This window comes from Rhinopithecus roxellana, chromosome 11, assembly GCF_007565055.1.
Source record: "Rhinopithecus roxellana isolate Shanxi Qingling chromosome 11, ASM756505v1, whole genome shotgun sequence".
Classification (NCBI taxonomy): domain Eukaryota; kingdom Metazoa; phylum Chordata; class Mammalia; order Primates; family Cercopithecidae; genus Rhinopithecus; species Rhinopithecus roxellana.
The window spans coordinates 31,294,465-31,316,515 of NC_044559.1; positions in this window are offsets into that span (position 1 = coordinate 31,294,465).

The window sequence follows — 22,051 nt, forward strand, 5'->3', positions numbered from 1 at the left end:
GCCTAGTTAATTTTTTTTGTATTTTTAGTAGAAATGGGGTTTCACCATGTTGGCCAGAGTGGTCTTGAACTCCTGACCTCAGGCAATCCGCCCGCCTCAGCCTCCCAAAGTGCTGAGATTACAGGCGTGAGTCACAGCACCCAGCCTAAATTAAAAAAAAAAATTTTTTTAAAGTATAGTTTTCTTTGGAAATGTGCCACCCCACTGCAGAGCAGAAGAATATGCAATAAAGTAATACATGTTGGTGAAATAGGTTTGGGTTTTTTGTTGTGTGTTTTGTTTTGTTTTGTTTTTGAGACTGGGTCTTACTCTGTTGCCTAGGCTGGAATGTAGTGGTGTAATCTCGGCTCGCTGCAACCTCTGCCTCCCAGACTCAAGCAAACCTCCTGCCTCAGCCTCCCTAGTTGCTGGGACTACAGGCACATGCCACCATGCCCGGCTAATTTTTGTATTATTATTATTTTTTTTGCTAGAGACAGAGTTTCGCTATGTTGTCCAGGTTGGTCTCAAACTCCTGGGCTCAAGTAATCTACCCACTTTATCCTCCCAAAGCGCTGGAATTACAGGGTGAGCCACCTCCCTGGGGCAGAGACTGCATTCTTTATCTCAGCTTTTATTGTATCATTTCCTGACTAAAAGTAGCCGCAGATTTGGTCACGTCTTTTTCTAGTTTGACAAAATGCCAAAGGTAATGAATTAGAGTTGTGTACGTAATCATAGTAATTGTTTTATGCTCCTTTCTTTAGTCCTAATAAGTGATTTGAATCTCTGCATAATTTGCTGCAGGACAAGCTACTTACCTTTCTGTGCTTATTGAGTGTTTTTGGATACAGTGCATGGAACACATGTATCCTGGGATGAAGCTTAGGTGGCATCATCCATTTCAAGTTGATGGAAAACAACCTGAAAATGGTGTTGGTCAGTGCAGGCGCTCAGATATTCATCAGTCATAGCAATACTGAATTGTTTGCTTAAATTTGTATGGCACAGCTAGCCTTAGGATGTGCATTTTCTTTCTTTTTTTTTTATTATTGTTATACGTTAAGTTCTAGGGTGCATGTACACAATGTGCAGGTTTGTTACATATGTGTACATGTGCCATGTTGGTGTGCTGCACCCATTAACTCCTCATTTACATTACATATATCTCCTAATGCAATCCCTCCCCCCTACCCTCACCCCATGACAGGCCCTGGTGTGTGATGTTCCCCATCCTGTGTCCAAGTGATCTCATTGTTCAATTCCTATCTATGAGTGAGAACATGTGGTGTTTGGTTTTCTGTCCTTGTGATAGTTTGCTGAGAATGATGGTTTCCAGCTTCATCCATGTCCCTAAAAAGGATGTGAACTCATCCTTTTTTATGGGTGCATAGTATTCCATGGTGTATATGTGCCACATTTTCTTAATCCAGTCTATCATTGATGGACATTTGGGTTGGTTCCAAGTCTTTGCTATTGTGAATAGTGCTGCAATAAACATACGTGTGCATGTGTCTTTATAGCAGTATGATTTATAATCCTTTGGGTATATACCCAGTAATGGGATGGCTGGGTCAAATGGTATTTCTAGTTCTAGATCCTTGAGGAATCGCCACACTGTCTTCCACAATGATTGAACTAGTTTACAGTCCTACCAAGTGTTCCTATTTCTCCAGATCCTCTCCAGCACCTGTTGTTTCCTGACTTTTTTCTAATCGCCGTTCTAACTGGTATAAGATGGTATCTCATTGTGGTTTTGATTTGCATTTCTCTGATGGCCAGTGATGATGGCATTTTTTCATGTGTCTGTTGGCTGAGGATGTGCATTTTCAAGTATTCTGTGTTTTACACGTACCATTGAGGAACAGAAGACTGTACCACTAAAAAACAAAAATATGCCACTGAAAACAGAAAACAAGAATTTCTTGAGTTTGAAAAAAGATTATAGTCTAAGGCTTTACAGGATAAGAAATGTCAGGGTTTTTTTTGTTTTGTTTTTGTTTTGTTTTGAGATGGAGTCCCACTCTGTTGCCCAGGCTGGAGGTTGACGTGCAGTGGCACAATCTCGGCTCACTACAACCTCCACTTCCTGGGTTCAAGTGATTCTCCTGTCTCAGCTGCCCGAGTAGTTAGGATTACGGCCATTTGCCACTACCCCTGGCTAATTTTTGTATTTTTAGTAGAGACGGGGTTTCACCATGTTGGCCAGGCTGGTCTCGAACTCCTGATCTCAGGTGATCCACTTCCCCCCCCACCTCGGCCTCCCAAAGTGCTAGGATCACAGGTATGAGCCACCGTGCCTGGCCAGAAATAGCAGTTCTTTTTTTTTTTTTTTTTTTTTTTTTGAGACGGAGTCTTGCTGTGTTGCCCAGGCTGGAGTGCAGTGGCACAATCTCAGCTCATTGCAACCTCCACCTGCCAGGTTAAAACAATTCTCCTGCCTCAGCCTCCCAAGTAGCTGGGACTACAGGTGTGTGCCACCATGCCCAGCTAATTTTTTTTTTTGTATTTTTAGTAGAGATGGGGTTTCACCATGCTGGACAGGCTGGTCTCGAACGCCTGACCTTGTGATCTGCCTGCCTCGGCCTCCCAAAGTGCTGGGATTACAGGCATGAGCCACCGCGCCTGGCCCTGAAATGGCAGTTTTTTACTACTTATTTAGAAGTAGTACTCCAACTATACATTCTTAGTGGTTTATATTCTGAGAGCAAAAAGAATGAAAACAAGCAAAAGCCCTCAAACACCACAGATTTATTGCCAGTAGTGGTATTGGCAAATTTTGAAACTCTTAGGCCTACTATAAAACAAACAATAAATTTATTAGTAGAAACTCTAAGAGAAAAGAAATACAAATATCCTTTTTGTATTGTATAAAAGAAGATCCACCTTCTTTTATATTTGCACTTCTCTTACAGTGGGAAAAACTGATGTTAAAACCTCTGATGTTAAATTGAATTAGAATCTTTCATATGTATATTTCTTAGAAGCAATGTCATCCCACTAGAGAATGCCCACAGCTTGATATCAAAATGCCAATCCCCACTGAAAGGAAACAATGTTTCTTAGAGAAATGGCTGATTTCCGGTTTCAGGCCCATAAAGTACAAAAACAGAAAATTAAGCCTGAAATACCTTGCCAGAAATCATGGAAGTGCCCCAGAATGAATAAGGTCAAGTTAAAAGCCCACAGAGCCCAGCTCAAGTGGGGTCCACTAGCCACCTATGAGACAATTTGGCCACTAAAAAGAATAATAATTAATAGATCATCAAAGCCTTCAATACATTTTAAAAATCCATTAAGTCCAGAGTGATACTCAAAAAGTTTGGGAAGGGAGTTTCTCTTTAAAGAAGAATGTCAGCCAATTCATATAAATAAAATGATGGAATCAGAAAAATCACCATTTGCAATTTCCAATAATTCAGGCAAGTATCATCAGGAGAAGCTAAAACCCATCTGGTGAAAGGAGGTGAGGAAAAGGAAGATGCTGGCATAATGTCAAAGTATCACACATACATACAAAATATCCCCACAGACTATTAAATAATTACAAAGGGGAAATATGTCTTACTATGATTAAATTCAGCTGTCACCAACTTAACCCAGAGATCAAGTTTAGTACCGCTAATTGTGGAACAACCTGATTTTATATGCCTCTGATTTGATGCAACATGAAGCAATAATAGCATTACCTGTGAAGGAAGGCTGCCAAAAATGCTTAACCTGAATACAATCAAGCTTATTGACCCAACTTCCAGTATACAAGAAATATGGGCATAAAGGAACAAGTAAATTGAGCATGAGGGAAGAACTACATCCAGAATATAGGACATTCTATAAGAAAACACCTAAATTCTTCCAAAGGTCAGTGACATTGAAAAGTGTGGGGAAATGTTCTAGATTAAGAGGTAAACAGATGTAACAAGTCTATGGATAAATCTTGATTGATCTTGGTTTCGAAAAATAAAGCTGTAAAAAATTTTAGGGACCCCTCGAAAATTTAAGTATGGACTCAGATTATATTAAATTATTGCTAATTTTATTAGATGTAAAAACTATTTTATGGCTTCTCAGGAGAATGTCCTATACTGACTATAGAAGTGTTCTATAGAAGTGATTGTTTCAAATTTTTCAAAATGAAAAATATAGATAGACTGGCTAAAATGCCTTTTAGAATAGTTTTGGGAGGTGTGTGTGTACATGTGTGTTTGGGGATGATGGGGAAGAGCAGAAGGTAGTTGCAGGGAACTCTAGGCATTAGCAATAGTTTAACAAGCTGAGAAGTAATACAGGAGATTACAAAAGCATTGTCAGAAACAAAAGACAATAGAAAGCCAGATGGGTCAAGATTTAGAAAGCCAGATGGGTCAAGGTTTAGCAGGAAAGATGTGGGCAGTGGAGGCTGTAGCAGTCACCAGGAGCTCTTTGAAGGGCAGGAAGGAAAGCATGATTAACATGTGAAAGAATTACTTTGACTTCCCCACATGCAGGAGAGTCCAGTGGGTCTTGCCTTCTGATGTTGTGATAGGACATTATTTTTCATCTTTTGGCCCTGTTTAACTTCCTCGTATAGCATCTCCAGCAGCAGTCTTAAGACAGTCTTTTAAACTCTGAGTTAATTGGATTCATTTGCATCACAGCCCCTGAAAGTACCCTTCTTATCTGGATATTCCCCACCCCATATTCATGGCACTTACAGATCATTTATCTTAGAAAAAAGAGGAATGGGGTGAATTAGTCCACATTATTTGTATTGCACAGTGGATAAAAGAGCAATATTTTAATGAAGGTTGGTTAAACCAAACAACCATGAGTGGCAGGGGATGTACGTTCCCAAATGTAGACAGGAAAAAATAAGACAGTTAACTTGACTTTTTCCAAAAACCAAAATGAATCCCAGAGTTTTCCCCCATGAAGACTAATGGGCATAATTTGACATGGTCACATTTAGCCATTTTGTTGATATTATTTATGTCAGCAGTTGAAAAACCCCCCAAAACCACACAATGAAGACCTTAATGCTCAAAGATTCCATTAGGTGGCAGTCAGGATACAGGAATCTTTTGATGTCTGATTTTTTTTTTTTTTTTTTTTTTTTTTTTTTTTTTTTCCCCCACCCCCACCTCCTCCAGCCTTAGTGAAGGAATATTGCCAGGTAGTGTGGTGGGGAGAGAGGAGTTAGGGAAAAACAAACAACCCCAAAAAACTATGGCTCGCAGTATCCAAATGACAAAGAACAGCAAGTTATCTGTGCTCGACTTCCATTTTGGTTCTAATATATATGTATTATTTGGCCTTGCTGTGATTCCTTCCTTTATAAATTCTTTTATATCTAAAGTCCTTTATAGACCACTTGTAATGCTGTTTACATCCTGTGTTATTAGTCTTAGAGCATAAGTAGGAAGTGTGGCTCATTTTGTTAAAGACCTATAAAAGTTCAAGGGACTTTCTTAGTGACACCCTCATCCTCTGTAATTATTGCTCATGAAAGGCTCCTGATGGTCCTGGTTGGCTTTGTACATTGGGTTTCACGGAGAAAGGACTCTAAGATTTCTGTGCGAGAGGTAAAGTTTTGGAGAGTGCCCTTGGGAACATCACCTGTGAGGGCTGATGGGCAAGACTGCACAGAGGAAGGTGAACTGTTATGTGCTTGCAATAGGGACCTTAATCAGTCCTGTAGAGGCTCTGGAACTGGGATGGCCTTTCTGTATCTGAGATGCCCTGTCCCTTAAGTCAAGGGGCCAGGGCTTTATGTTCACCCATCATCAATTGACCAGCCAATAGATGGGGGCTGTCCATGTGAAAGGGGCTAAGAACAATTCAGCTAAGAGCTGTCAGCTATCAGCACTCCCCACTGCTAGGAGAATGAGTACCTCAGTCCTAAAGAGGGAATCTGGGAAGCACACCATAACATCTGCTACAACAGGGGAAAAGGCATACTTTTTGAGTATCACCCCTATTTTTGGTGTCTCTGACATTGTTTCTCTTGCAAAAGCTACTCATATTAGAGATCATGAAACATCACCTTCTCATCTTGTTTTCCTTTGATTAAAACTAATGGAGAAATGCCTCAGCACTTCCTGCAGATGATATGTCTGTTTCAAATTGATTTCTGATACATATATTTTATGCTGTATGAGAGTTTGCTTATGCAGAAGCATCTCAGACACAAAGATTAAGCATTTCCTCTGTTGCAGAATACTCCAAAATATTTTGGCACGATTGGTGATGATTTACTCCATTCCATCAAAAAGCCATTAGAATGAATTTTATAAAAAGAGAAAGAAAAGGAAGAATAAATGATATTTTCTGAAAATAGCCTATTTGCAGGTAGTAAATATATGATTGGCTAGAAAGATTTTAAATTGATATTTTTGCCTGACCTTGTCTTTTATTGTATTTTGTGACACTGATGCTCTTCCTAATTTTTTTTTCTAGTTTTAGCTGAAGGAATCACTTTCTTCCCTTATGGTCATTTAACTAGTTTTCAAGTCCCTCTGAAAGCCTTTTGGATGTATTTCCTTTCCTCTATCCCCTGTGTTGTAAACCAGGCTGCCATCATTTCTCACTTGGTCTAATGCAATAGCCTAAGAATGAATTCCTTCCCTGAGACGCATCCTCCACTCTTGGTTATCAGATTGATCTTCTGGAAACACTAATCTTAGCATGCCCACACCTACTCATTGAAATCCCTTGTTAGCCCACCATATAAGGCCATTGGTGATGTTGTCACAGCCTTAGCACTGGCACATACTCCATATGTAAACCTGCCCTGCCTTTTCATGCATTACTGCCTTTGCTCCAAGTGTCTGCTCTACCTCACATGCCTTTCCCCACTTCCCTGCCTGGAAGAATGCCTTTAAAGACCCAGTTCTTTATTTTTATTATTTTTATTTTTTTTTGGTATAGAGTCTCACTGTCACCCAGGCTGGAGTGCAGTGGCCCAATCTCAGCTCACTGCAATCTCCAAACCTCCACCTCCTGGGTTCAAGTGATTCTCCTACCTCAGTTTCCTGAGTATCTGGGACTACAGGCACCTGCCACCACACTTGGCTAATATTTTTCAGTGCGTTTTTAGTAGAGATGGGGTTTTGCCATGTTGGCCAAGCTGGTCTCAAATTCCTGACCTCAGTATCCCGAAGTGCTGGGATTACGGGTGTGAGCCACCATGCCAAAAGACCCAATTCTAATGGGCATTGGTGACAGCTCACCAGCTTTCATGAGTAGAGCTCCTTGTTTCTCTTTTCTGCACCCTTAGTATTTTTATATCTGTTAAGAGAACCCTGGACTACTGGGTTTAGAACTGGGAGCCTTGAGACATTATATCCAAGGGGGTAGGGGGTAGTCACATCCTGTTCTTTGCGTCTTCAACACCTGGCAAGATGAGCCTCCTTGATAACGTGACTGTTTAGTTGGACTAAATTTGATCTCCCTGAGAACACAGAGAAAGTATATTTTTGGTATCAGTGAACACTATATTTGACTTTGGCAAATATTCTAAAGATTTCTCGGAATTGGTGTTATATGTCTCTAACACTCGGACACGTGATAGCAATTTCTTCATAAGTTTGTTGCTATAGTAAGAAGTAAGGAGTGAATGTTTTAGGTGTTTTCATTATGGAAAGAACTTTTGATTAATCCTAATGATAGCATGTATTTTTACAGGCAATTGAAAGTGATTTTTACATTCATGTGTGCTGGTAAGGATATAGATATGAAAAATGAGAGCTGTAGTAGCAGCTTGGTTATGAGCAATTTAATCAACATAGCTCTGGTTTATTTTTTTTCAGCATTACTGGCTTCTCAAGTTTGATGCTTTCTCTACAGGCAACATTAAGTAGAACCAATTAACCTGGCTGTCAGTAGAAGAACAATATTCATGTAACTGAGACAAGAAAGTAGCTATGATGTATAGATACATGTGGCCATTGATCCTGTGACTTATGAAATTATTGAACGTGTTCTTTGTGTCTTATCTGGGAAAAAAATGAGGCTAACATATTTCCCTATATGCTCATAAGACAAACAAATGGATGTGAATGTAATAGCTGTTTCTAACAGTTTCTGTGCCACATTTAATGGTCATGGGCTTTTTGGGGTGTTGATGTTCTGTTTTGACTAATTAGTTTTTTCTTCACATCACTCTCAAATCTATTTTACCATCAAAGGAAGATATGTCAACATTTTTTTTTTTTTGAGACTTTTTTTATTTTTTATTTTTTTGCTGCCCAGAGTGGAGTGCAATGGTGCGATCTCGGCTTACCACAACCTCTGCCTCCTGGGTTCAAGCGATTCTCCTGCCTCAGCCTCCCAAGTAGCTGGGATTACAGGCGTGTGCCACCACGGCCGGCTAATTTTGTATTTTTAATAGAGACAGGGTTTCTCCATGTTGGTCAGGCTGGTCTCGAACCCCTGACCTCAGGTGATCTGCCCGCCTCGGCCCTCCAAAGTGCTGGGATTACAAGCGTCAACCACCGTGCCCAGCCCCCCCCCCCCTTTTTTTTTTTGAGATGAGGTCTCACTCTATTGCCCAGGTTGGAATGCATTGGCACAATCATGGCTCAGTGCAACCTCCATCTCCAGGGCTCAAGCAATCCTCCCACCTCAGCCTTCTGAGTAGCTGGGACCACAAGTGTGTGCCATTGTGCCTGGCTAATTTTTTGTATTTTTGGTGGAGACGGGGTTTTGTCATGTTGCCCAGGCTGGTCTTGGACTCCTGAGCTCAAACAATTCACCCAGGTCAGCCTCCCAAACTGCTGAGATTACAGGCATGACCTGCCATGCCCAGCCCCATGTCAACATTCTTAATGAGCAGGTGAGACAGCACCCTGGATGGGAATCTGTAGTTCTAGTATGGATTCTGCCTCTCACTAGCTGTGAGACCTTCTGCAGAGAGACCTTCAGTGTGCCTCCATTTCCTTACTTATGTTAATTTTTTACCCCACATTTAAAATTTGTTTTTATTTTACCTGAAATTACAAGAGTAGTTATTCCCAACCTACTTTACCTCATTGTCATATGTAGGATATCATCTCATGAACATTTTTCATTGGTATAACACTTAAATGGGATACAGATAAAGAGATAGATGTTTTCACTGTATACGTCTATTTATTATCTTTAAAAATAAATTCAGACTTTATTAAATGTAGTTTTAAATACTTTTGAAAATGAAGACATTTAACCAACAGTAGGAATTAAAGAAAGTTGTTAGCAAGTTTTTTTCCGGACATATGTCATATTCTTTTACATAATAAGGTCATTTAGACAAATTAGTTTGTGTGCACATCACATTCATAAAGTGAAATACCTAGTTTTATGGAATTAGTCACTTCTGATACTGTTAATATTTAATGAATTCAACCTAAGACATACTTAGTCAAAATACAAAATTGTTACTTCTTTTATAACTACTGTATCTAAATCTCCTTATAAAATATTTATATGAAAGCTACAGATGATTTTTCTTCCATGGTCAATTGACTACCAGTTATCTATTAATTTTCTTTAATGAAACTTCCCACAAATTAAAAAATTTTAATGGTTTTAAATATAAAATATAAATATATAACTATAAATATATACTATATATAATACAATGGTTTAAAATATAAATGTAAGAATGCCTTTTGTAGGCATAATTTCAATATAATTTTATATATTATACTTTAATATACTTTTTCTCCTTTCATTAACTAAGATATTATCCATGAATACTCTTACTTATGTTTCTTTGCAGCCTAAGACTCTGTGATTCCTAAGTGTGCAGGAAGTCATAAAATTTGACATACAGTCTGCCCTGATGAATCCAGTCCATAGACAATTACTCAGTCCTATCCCAATCTCTCCTTCCTCAAGTTTCTACTACAGTATTTCAGAACTACACAGTCTAATGCTTATTAGTCCTCTGATGGTAAGTTCTAGTAAGGCAAGGTTCCGTGTATGAAATCCTACCTCATCTCCCTCCCCTCCAACCCAGCCGATTCCCAGGTCTAGGCATTTGGTGTGGACTCAGTTAATGCAAGGCGATGGAAAGTGGAATCTCAGGAACGCTACAGCTATATCCAAGGATTGTCCTCCCCTTTCATTTTACAGAGAAAAGAAAGATCATTTGGCAAGAATTTCGTAAGATACCTTCCCCCTCCAGCACATACACCTTCAGGTTTTATTCATCCTTGAAAATATTGAAAAAATATGACTATATTAAAATGTAAATCATGTATACAATCAAAGACATTCTTAAAAAGTTAAAGACAAGTCACAGACCATGAGAAGTTATCTGTGATAAATAATTAGTAGCCAGAATAATAATAATTTTAAAAATCCTATGTATCATTTAGAAAATAGATAAATAGGCCGGGCACGGTGGCTCAGCACTTTGGGAGGCCGAGGCGGGTGGATCACGAGGTCAGGAGATGGAGACCATCCTGGCTAACACAGTGAAACCCCGTCTCTACTAAAAAAATACAAAAAACTAGCCGGGCGTGGTGGCGGGCGCCTGTAGTCCCAGCTACTCGGAGGCTGAGGCAGGAGAATGGCGTGAACCCAGGGGACGGAGCCTGCAGTGAGCCGAGATTGTGCCACTGCACTCCAGCCTGGGCAACAGAGCGAGACTCCCTCTCAAAAATAAATAAATAAATAAATAAAATAAATAACCCAATGGAAAAATGAAAAGTAGAAGAAGAAAAAAGGAAAGTAGGAGGCTATCTAAACAAACAACTTACAAAAGAAAGAACCCCAAATGGCTGATAACATATGAAAAATACTCAAACTTATGAACAATCAGGGATATATCAACAAAAGCTATAGCCCCTCAGGTAGGAGAAAATGTTAAAGTCTGAAAAGAAAACACTCAGCAAATGGTAACACTCATACACGACTAGTGGAAGTACCTATTGTCATACCCACTGTGGAGGCCAATTTGGCATTATCTAGTGAGAGTAAAGTGGGTACTCCTGTAGCCAGCAATTCTGCTCTTAGAGAAGTTCCTGGGTATGTAATGAGGAGACATATAAAACTGATTACAGCTTTAATTTTAAAAATGAAAACTTTAAAACAAAACCTGAATGCCCATCAATAGGAAAATGCTGGGAAAAGCATGGTATATTTATTCAATGGAGTATTGAATAAATATTTTATGAAATGAATAAAAACAAATGGACTTGGGAGGCCGAGACGGGCGAATCACGAGGTCAGGAGATCGAGACCATCCTGGCTAACACGGTGAAACCCCGTCTCTACTAAAAATACAAAAACTAGCTGGGCGAGGTGGCGGGCGCCTGTAGTCCCAGCTACTCGGGAGACTGAGGCAGGAGAATGGCGTAAACCCGGGAGGCGGAGCTTGCAGTGAGCTGAGATCTGGCCACCGCACTCCAGTCCGGGCGACAGAGCGAGACTCCGCCTCAAAAAAAAAAAAAAAAAAAAAAAAAAAAAAAAAAAAAAAAACAAATGGACTAGAGGTACAAATATCAACATGGATAAATCTCAAAAAAAAAAAGCAACAAAAAAGAAAGAAAGGAAAATTTCAGGAAAATATGTATAGTTGGAGACCGTTTATACAAATTTTAAAGTCATGGAAAAATATTTCATATTGTTTATGGGAACACATTGGTAGCAGAGTATAATACCATGCATGAAAATGAAAAATACCTTCTTCAGGATAGTGGTTGTTTCCGGGGAAGAAGGAGGGGCATTGGGGTGCTACAGAAAGCTTTTCACTATGTCTGTAATATTTTATTTCTTTGATATATGATGAGTCATATGTTTAAAAAGCAGAGAAATCAAGATCTCGTAAGAGTCCTCATGGCATATTTATTTAAAAATATGTAAGTTCAATACAGGGCCACTTTTGTAAATCTTAGAAAAAGGCTATATGAGAGGGGGGCGGGGAAGTGCTCTATAGAGAAAGGTGAGGTCCCTGGTGAGGGCTCCACCCTCGGGCCTGTGCCCAGGGACCTAAGTGAGGACAGGCATTCCTGGTTTCCTGCCCAAATGTTGCATTTTCCACGACTACCCTGGCCTGCCACACCCCGCATTGTGTACCCACAAAAACCCAAAGATCCTAGCGGGCCCACACACAAGCGGCTGGACGCCAAGAGGAGCAGAGGAGAAGAGCCCACCGACAGACACCAGCAGAAGCTGGCAGGCCATCGATGGCAGGACAATGTGGAATTCAGTGGTGGGGGCGGTCGGAAGAGTCTGGCCAACCGGAAAACAGGGCACAGAGGAAGACGGCCTTCCCACACCGTCTCCCTCCTGGCCTCCCCATCCATCTCGCTGGGGGCTACTTCCACCACTCAATAAAAAAACCTTGCACCCGTCCTCCAAGCCCACGTGTGACCCAATTTTTCCAGTACACTAAAGCAAGAACCCGGGATACAGAAATCCTCTGTCCTTGCAGTAAGGCAGAGGGTCTAACTGAGCTGATTAACACAAGCCACTTGCAGATAGTAAAACTGAAAGAGCACACTGTAACACACGCCCACTGGGGCTTTGGGAGCTGTACACACTCAGCCCTAGATAAGTCCTCCCCATGATCTGCCTGTTTGCATGCTCCGGCTAGGGGTTTGAGCAGCAGGACACCAAAAACGCAAGCCACAGCCCTGTCACATGACTTGTGAAGGGCATAAGGGAAAACTCCTCTCATTTCAAAAGCACCCCCTCCCTTCAGCAAATGTGATGCCACAGAGGCATGTTTAGATATTACGTGAGTAAGGATGCCTCTTCCTCTGGGTTGACACAGCCCCACATCAGGGCTTATGGCTTAGAGAGCAGACGCTCTTCTCAGCCAGGGATCCACATACAGGACATGACCAATATAACCATATGTAGCAGCCCTGACTCTATATCAAAGAAACCCTTCTTCCCCTCCTCTCTTGTGTCTCAGGGTCAAAGGGAGACGTCTCCTTGCTCTTATCCAAGGCAAACGGCTCCAGCTGACCTAAGCTTAACTCTCCCCAACTTTCCTCTCTCATTATTCCCTCATTCCTGCAGCTTCAGCCTTACTTCCCTTCTAGCCTCTTTTCCTAGCCTTTGACCCCATGTTTCTATTTGCTGCCACTTCATAGCCCATTGTAGTCTTCCACTGTATCACTGAAATGATTGTCAAAGTCATCAAAGCCCTCCTAACTCTCAGAGAGCCACTCTGCCATTCACTTGATTTTTGCAATATTTGACACCTTCCTTATGAAAACTCCTCTTGTAAGGCCGGGCGCGGTGGCTCACGCCTGTAATCCCAGCACTTTGGGGAGCCGAGGCGGGCGGATCTCGAGGTCAGGAGATCCAGCCCATCCTGGCTAACACGGTGAAACCCCGTCTCTACCAAAAAAATACAAAAAATTAGCCGGGCGCGATGGTGGGCACCTGTAGTCCCAGCTACTCCGGAGACTGAGGCAAGAGAATGGCGTGATCCTGGGAGGCGGAGCTTGCAGTGAGCTGAGATCTTGCCAGTGCACTCCAGCCTGGGTGACAGAGGGAGACTCCATCTCAAAAAAAAAAAAAAAAAAAAAAAAAAGGAAAAGAAAACTCCTCTTGCGGCTTCTGTGACATTATTCTCTCCTGGATTTTCTCCCTTTGGCTGATGGAACTGATGTTTTTATAGGCTCTTGTTCTACCACATGGCTTGTGAATATTAGTGTTCCTTCCTTACCCAGGTTTTCATCTCTTTGATTCAAATAGTTTCAACATTCATTTAACAACTATTTATTGAATACCTACTCTATACCAAGCTCTTTGCTCAGTGTTTGGGAGAAAGCGGTGAAAAGGCCCTGCCCTTGCAGACCTTATACTGTAGTGAGGGGAGACATACAGCAACAATTTTTTTTTTTTTGAGACGGAGTCTCGCTCTGTCGCCTGGGCTGGAGTGCAGTGGCCGGATCTCAGCCCACTGCAAGCTCTGCCTCCCGGGTTTTATGCCATTCTCCTGTCTCAGCCTCCCGAGTAGCTGGGACTACAGGCGCCGGCCACCTCGCCCGGCTAGTTTTTTTGTATTTTTTAGTAGAGACGGGGTTTCACCATGTTAGCCAGGATGGTCTTGATCTCCTGACCTCGTGATCCGCCCGTCTCGGCCTCCCAAAGTGCTGGGATTACAGGCGTGAGCCACCGCGTCCGGCCTGCAACAATTTAAAAAGCAGATACTGGCCGGGCACAGTGGCTCACGCCTGTAATCCCAGCATTTTGGGAGGCCGAGGCGGGTGGACCACGAGGTCAGGAGATGGAGACCATCCTGGCTAACACGGTGAAACCCCGTCTCTACTAAAAAAAATACAAAAAATTAGCCAGGCGTGATGGCGGGTGCCTGTAGTCCCAGCTACTCAGGAGGCTGAGGCAGCAGAATGGCGTGAACCCGGGAGGCGGAGCTTGCAGTGAGCTGAGATCGTGCCACTGCTCTCCAGCCTGGGCAGCAGAGCAAGACTCCCTCTCAAAAAGAAAAAAATATATAATAAAATAAAATAAATGAAAATAAAAAAATAAAAAGCAGACACTAGTTACGTGAAGATAAGTGCTATGGGGAAAAGTAAAGGAAGCAAGGAGATAGGTAGTGGAAAGGAGGGAAGGAGTTGTATTTGTTTTATAGCAAATGGTCAGGAAAGCCTCACTGAAAAGTTGACTTTAGGGCTGAGAGCTGAATGGAGTGAGAATTGTGAACCATGTGGATACCTGGTGGAAGATCATGCCATGCAGGGGGAACAGCAAGTGGAAAGACCCTGAGGTGGGCATGTTCCCGTTTTGAATATGTTGAATTTGAAAGGTCTATTATTTATTCAAGTGGAAATGTCAAGGCAGTTGGAATTATATTCAGACTTGGGGAGGAGCAGGTTGGCAGGAGGTAGGAATGAGGGAATGAGAGAATCAAGAGTTTAATTAATTTAGGTTAGATGAAGTGTATAGTGTCTATCAGTGATCAACATGTAGCTATAAAGTGGGTACTTGAATCTATTCAATAAATATTTATTAAACACCTGGAATTCCATCTCTGTTAAAAGCAGAGTCGTTCATATTGGATTAGCCCTTCTGCAAATAACAATTATAAGCTCTGGAGGAAAAAAAATTGACCTAACGGCATTATAGAGTGACCAAACGAGAAACCAGAGGATAATTTACAATTGGAAGAAGGAAATGGTACTGGATGAGTCAGCTTTTTTTTTCCCCCCTAATGAATTTTTGCCTGAGGACAGGCCTCAGTCAGCTCTGTGATGGAATAGTTCGAATTTGGATAGAAATATACAATTTTGAAGAATTGGAAGTCAGACCTTGAGGTTATCACAGCTATTGCAACAACTGGGAACTTGTTGTGGTGATGGGTATCCTAAAAATGAGAGAGCCACGGAAGAGAAACCAAAAATTCTGTGTATAAAGTTTCCCCAAATCTCTGACTGTCCTCCAAATTATACGCATAAAGGGCAGACCTCAAATAGCCTAGCTAATGACAAAAGAACTGAACAGACATTTTAACTCTTGCCCACTAAACAAGAGAAAGAGTTTGAAGTTTTAGCATAGCCAAGTTAACTGTTTTGTAAAACAAAAAATTAAAAGCTTTCCAGAGGAACACAACAGAAACCATGGTCTCTATGATATATAATTTACCATGTGCAGGTCACAATCCAAAATTGCTGGACAATCAAAGAAAACAGAAAAATGTGGCTTATATTCAAAAGAAAAGGCAATCAATAGAGATTAAATCTAAGATGATGTAAAAGTTTGAATGAGGATACAATTATTTTAACTATTATAAACTATTTTAACTCTGCTCAAGGACATAAACAAATACATGTTCATAATGAATGAACAGAGAGGAAACCTCAGCAAAGGGACAGAAACTAGAAAAATGTACCAAAAGGAGATTCTAGAAGTAAAAAATACAACATCTAAAATTAAAAATTCACTCAATGAACTTGACAGAAGGTTAGAAATGGCAGATGAAAATCAGTGAGCTTGAAGATAGACAAACAGACATTATCAGAACAGAAGATAAAAGAGAAAAAAAAGATTGAAGAAAAATTAAGAGCTTCAGTGACCTCTGGGTCAATACAGAAAATTCTAACATAGGCACACCTGTAATCCTTAATAAAGAGAAAATAATACAGAACATGTATTAGAAAATAGTGGCTGAGGTTGGGTGCAGTGGCTCATGGCTATAATCCCAACACTTTCGGAGGTTAAGGCAGGAGGATTGCTTGAACCCAGGAGTTCAAGACCAGCCTGGTAAACATAGTGAGACCCCATCTCTATTAAAGAAAAATTTAAAAAATAGCCAAGTATGGTGGTGCACGCCTGTAGTGTAAGTTACTCAGGAGGCTGAGGCAAGAGGATTGCTTGAGCCCAGGAGGTTGAGGCTACAGTGAGCTATGATCACACCACTGCACTCCAGCCTGGGCAACAGAGTAAGACCCTTTCTCAAAAAACAAACAAGCAAAAAAAGAAAATAGGCCAGGCACGGTGGCTCATGCCTGTGATCCCAGCACTTTGAGAGGCGGAGATGTGTGGATCACTTGAGGCCAGGAGTTTGAGACCAGCCTGGCCCACATGGCAAAACTCCATCTCCATTAAAAATTCAAAAATTAGCTGGGTGTGATGGCATGCACTGGTAGTCCCAGCTATTTAGGAGGCTGAGGCAAGAGAGTTGCTTGAACCAGGGAGGCAGAGGTTGCAGTAAGCCAAGATTGCACCATTGCATTCCAGCCTGAATGACAGAGCAAGACTCTGTATCAAAGAAGAAAAAATAAGAAAATAGTGGCTGAAGTTTTTCCAAATTTGGTGAAAGACATAAAGTTACAGATTCAAGAATCTTAGTAAACCCCAAGCAGGATAAAGACAAAGAAAAGCATACTTTGGGCCGGGCACGGTGGCTCAAGCCTGTAATCCCAGCACTTTGGGAGGCCGAGACGGGCGGATCACGAGGTCAGGAGATCGAGACCATCCTGGCTAACACAGTGAAACCCCGTCTCTACTAAAAAAATACAAAAAACTAGCCGGGCGTGGTGGCGGGCGCCTGTAGTCCCAGCTACTCGGGAGGCTGAGGCAGGAGAATGGTGTAAACCCGGGAGGCGGAGCTTGCAGTGAGCTGAGATCCGGCCACTGCACTCCAGCCTGGGCGACAGAGCGAGACTCCATCTCAAAAAAAAAAAAAAAAAAAAAAAAAAAAAGAGAAGAAAAAAAAAAGAAGAAAAACATACTTTGGCACATTTTACTTAAACTGCTAAATGCGAAAGAAAACACAGACATTTTGCACACATGTCCAAAATGGAATTTATCCTCTTGCCTCTGAAGTTGCTCCTCTTCTTATATTTACTTTTTCAGGAAATGATGCTACCTGCTGCACTCTACAAGAGGGAACCTTGGAGTCCCTCTGAACTCATTCTTCTCCTTTCTTTTCTACTTCAATGGGACACCAACTCCATCTACTATGTCATTACATAGCTCAAGCCTCTTTGCTCTCTTACAGCTGCTGTCTTAGTACAATTCCATATTTATAGCCTGGGAGCTTCCTAGATTGTCATCCTGATCTCTTCTCTTTCTGCTGCCAGAATGGTTATTTTAAGCCCTAATTCTGACCTTGTCACTTTCCAGTTTAAAATCTTCCAGTGATTTTCCATCCCTTTGGAAACAGAATTTCTATAACATAGCATATTGCTTCAAGATCTGGGTCCTGATGTAATCTCCAGCCTTAGTTATGCCAAATCACTTGGAGGTCTCCAAAAGAGCCACGGTGTCACACCTCTGACGGCTTTGCCAATGTTGATCTTTTTTGGTGGAAGCTTATTCTCTTGTTTCTCAGGCTAATCTGTACTCATCCTTCAATCATCAACTCAAGGGTCATCTTCTCTTGGAAAATGTCCCTGACCCCTTTCCCTAAGTGGAACTGGATGCCCCCTGCTCATCCTGTGTAGTGCTGTGGTATCTGTACTTCTTTACCTTTATTATATCTGGTGTTCCATTGTACTCTTGCCATTGATTTTCCTTTAGCATCACGTCTCATTCATCTGTAGATCTCCAGAACATGGCAAATAGCTGGGGCTCAATGTTTGTTGAATGAGCAAATGGCTGAATGAAACAGAGTTTGAATTGATTCCCTGTATGGAGTCTATCTGTTTCTCAGGCAGTAAGTTCTTCTTTTGCCATGATAAACCTCCCCAAATAAGATTATCCAGGTGAGAAAACCAGCAAGGAACCTGAGGCAAAGGCCCAAGGAGAGGAACTTTGTACACATGCTTAGGTAAGGGACAGTGAGGCACCTGGGCTTATTTTTCCACCAAGGAGATGCATTGGGTTAAGCAATTCACGTGCAACTTTGTATGGTCACTAGCACATGAGTAGACCAGCAATAAGCTTAAACTAGGAGAGTGATCTTTTTCAATGAAACTCTTTTGCAGTCTTTTCTGCTGTGGTTGAGAGACTACCCTTCTTTGCTTTTTATACCACTTTTTGTGGACTAGTACTCATGCCCATAATGCATATTCCTAGGATTCTTCCTTATAAATCTTAAGCAACTCATTTGCCAAAACAAAGCCCAAATTTCTCCAAAACATTGTTTGCAATCAAAACTTTTGTTTGCAATCATTTTCAGCTCATCAGCATTATTGATTTTATGTCCACTCGGAAGGGAAGGCCACAGAGTTGACACCCAGGAAAATGATTCTCACTCAACTTACAGACCAGCTTAAACCAAGAAAAATGGGAGCTGCAGAAAGATCTGGCTGTTCCAGACAAATGGGCGTGAGTCAGGTTTAGCTCTGTCAGGAGGCCTCTCTGCTGCTGCATTACTGCCACATCAGCTGCCCTCCTACACATTCCTGCTCTTGCCTCTTGTCTTCTGGAGCTGGTTGCGCATAGGCCCAGGGACCCAGTGAGTCAGCTCTTACCTCTTTCCTCACTGGCTTATGCCAGTCCCCTCCTCTGTGACCTGGTGCTTTTCTTTCCATCCTTTCTTTTCTATCATCCTCCCAGATGATAACATTTTTCTTATAAAGATTATATTATGACCATACTTGAAATATTTGTACATATTTTGTTTATTTTCATTGCTGGAGCTAATTACCACACTAGGGCTTTCTGTAGATATCTCTTGACTAGCCCAGAATCCTTATCCTGAGTCCACTTAATAGATAACATAGGTGGGAGTCCTGAGACCTGGGAGAGGCAATAATCCTCCAGTGTCCAGCCCAAGCCATATAGTGAACATCTGTTGCCAACTCTCTTTGTACTCCCAAGAAACTCCTTTCACATGAGGGAGACCCCTTCAGGGTTCACTAAAAAGCAATTTAGAAGTAGCAGAAGTAGCATCAACAAAGGTAAGTCAAAGAAGGAAAATAAGTTGTCAAGAACAATGAGCAATGATAGAGCTCAAAACAATCAGACTACATATTTCTTTGTTTTTAATTTGAGATGGAATTTCACTCTGGTTTCCCAGGCTGGAGTGCAATGGCATGATCTCGGCTCACCGCAACCTCCACCTCCCGGGTTAAGGTGATTCTCCTGCCTCAACCTTCCGGTAGCTGGGGTTACAGGCCTGCACCACCATACCCAGCTAATTTTGTATTTTTAGTAGAGACGGGGTTTCTCCTTGTTGGTCAGGCTGGTCTTGAACTCCCGTTGACCACATATTTCTATGCTTGGGGTGTATCCATCAAAGTGAGTGGGTGACAGTTGTCCCAGCCCAACACTGAATGACTCACCTTCTGTGCTATCAGCAAACTACCAAGCCTCTGCCTGGTAGTTAACAAACTCACCGAATGAAACACTTTTCTGAATCTGTCACGAATTGAATTTTTAAATGTAATCCAATTGCCAGCCAATTTACAAACTTCCTCTGTATTCTCCAGGTTGTTTCCAGCCTTCCTCCTAATCACTTTTGCAGCCTGGCTGCATTTGATCAGGTTTATCTTTGTTTGCTTTGAGAAGGACTTGAAATGCCTCCTTCTCTAAGAAGATGATTGTATAGCCTAAGAAGATGATTGTATAGCCTAAGAAGATGATTGTATTGCCCTTGCACAGTTTGGTTAGAGCACAAGGTGATCTCATAGGGTTTTTCCACTTGGTGTATCTGATTTTAAAAACATAAATATGTGAAAGCCCCAATGTTGCCTCTTAAAATCCCCTTTGTGCTCAAAGAGGAAGTTTGGTGAACAGTTTCAGCAAAGTATCAGGAATATCAGATGGCATTGATTCACCGAGTTCTGGAAACAAACCTCAGTTTCTCCGGTCATTGGCCCACGATAACAAAACTTCCCTTTCCCACAAACTAATATCACAAAAAACAGAGATCAGCCTGTCCTCTGATAAAGATGACACATGAATTTGATGAGTGTTCCATCTTTTTTTTACTCCAGCTCATGCTGTGCTCTTCTGGCTATATCATTGCCCTTGCTTTTCTACACAAGTCTTCTTCATTCTCACTCTTGCCCAGTAACCTTCACCAACATTCTGGCCTGTGGGGAGCTCTTCCTTCCCTGAACTCCTCTGGCTTGTATGTAAAAATTTCTTAACATAGACATACAGTATAGACTTTCCAAGGCAGGGACTCTGCTGAATTCTTATTTGCATACCTGTGGGTTAAGCTGCTTAGCTCACAGCCCTGGTGTGCAATGCAGGCTGGGCATCAGAACCACCCATACAGCTTTTAAGAACTACAAATGTCTAGGTTGGGTGCAGTGGCTCACACTGTAATCCCAGTGGAGGCCGAGGTGGGAGGACTGCTTGAGCCCAGGAATTCAAAACCAGCCTAGACCACATAGTGAGACCCCGTCTCTACAAAATACAAAATTAAAAAAATTAACCAGGCATGGTGGCATGCACCTGTGGTCCCAGCTACTTGGGAGACTGAGGTGGGAGGATTGCTTGAGCCCAGGAGTTTGAGGCTACAGTGAGCCATGTTCACACCGCTGCACTCAAGCCTGGGTGACACAGCAAGACCCCAACTCAAACAGCAACAACAACAACAACCAAATAAACCACAAATGTCCAGGCTCCACTCCAGATCTTCTGAATCAAAATCACTCCATGGGTGACTCTGACTTGCTGCTGAAATGAGAACCACTGGCTTACCATCATTAGAAGGATTAAATGAGTTAACATATAGACAGATTTTTTTTAAACTATAGACTGTCATGACAAATGCTAGTTACGATTCGTAGTGAATGCTACAGTTGCCCCCCACCCCATCCAACCCCTCTAACTCCTCCTCCCTTTCTCAACGTTTCTGTTTGGAGGGTCACTCCTCCTCCAGGCAGCCGTAGCTCCTCGCTTCGGGGAAGCTGACCCCGCCTTCAGTGTCAGGTGAAGGGCTGATTTGTCTGAGCCTAAATCGATGATTCAGGAGTGGGGATGTGACTGGCCATTGAGACCCAAAAGGACTGCTGGAGGCTTCTGGGAAGAGTTTCCCTCACTTCTTCCAGAAGCTTCACTCTTCTGTCATGATTCTAGTTGTTACTGATGGCTATTCTGGAACCTTTCTCTCTCTCTTTCCTCTCTCCTTTCCCCAAAGGTAACTGGGCTTAGGATGATGCTGTGAAAATACCTAGGTCTCAACCCTGAGCTGATCTCAATTTGGATTTCCATTTCTGTGCACCAGGAAATGCCTCGTTGTTTAAGGCAGCTCTGTTACTTGTGCCTGAAATATCCTCCTGGCTACATTTGCTTTTAATTCCTTCTCAAGTATCACCTGACACAATGCCCTGTTTAGTAAATGCTTCAATAAGCATTTGTTGAATGAATGAATGACTTCATCGTCAATGAGTGCCTAGATTTGCCAGGTACTGGAGATACAGGAGCAACTAAAAGAAGTCCCTTTCCTTACGGATTTTATATTCTGGTGGGAATAAAACTGCACTTGTGGGTCAGGTTAGCAGCTTCCCTAGAGAAATAAACTTTATGTTTCTAGTTGTACAAACAGATCGATTCAATCAACATTAGGGGTTAGAATGGTAACACTTGTGCTAAAGGATCACTGCTTAGGAATTCACCTGACCACCAGAGTGACTTTCTGCAGCTAAAGAAAAAGGAAATGACAAGTAGAATCATGAAGAATACTTTGTCCCTAAGTCTATAACTCAGAGGAAAAACTACAGGGCCCTTGTTT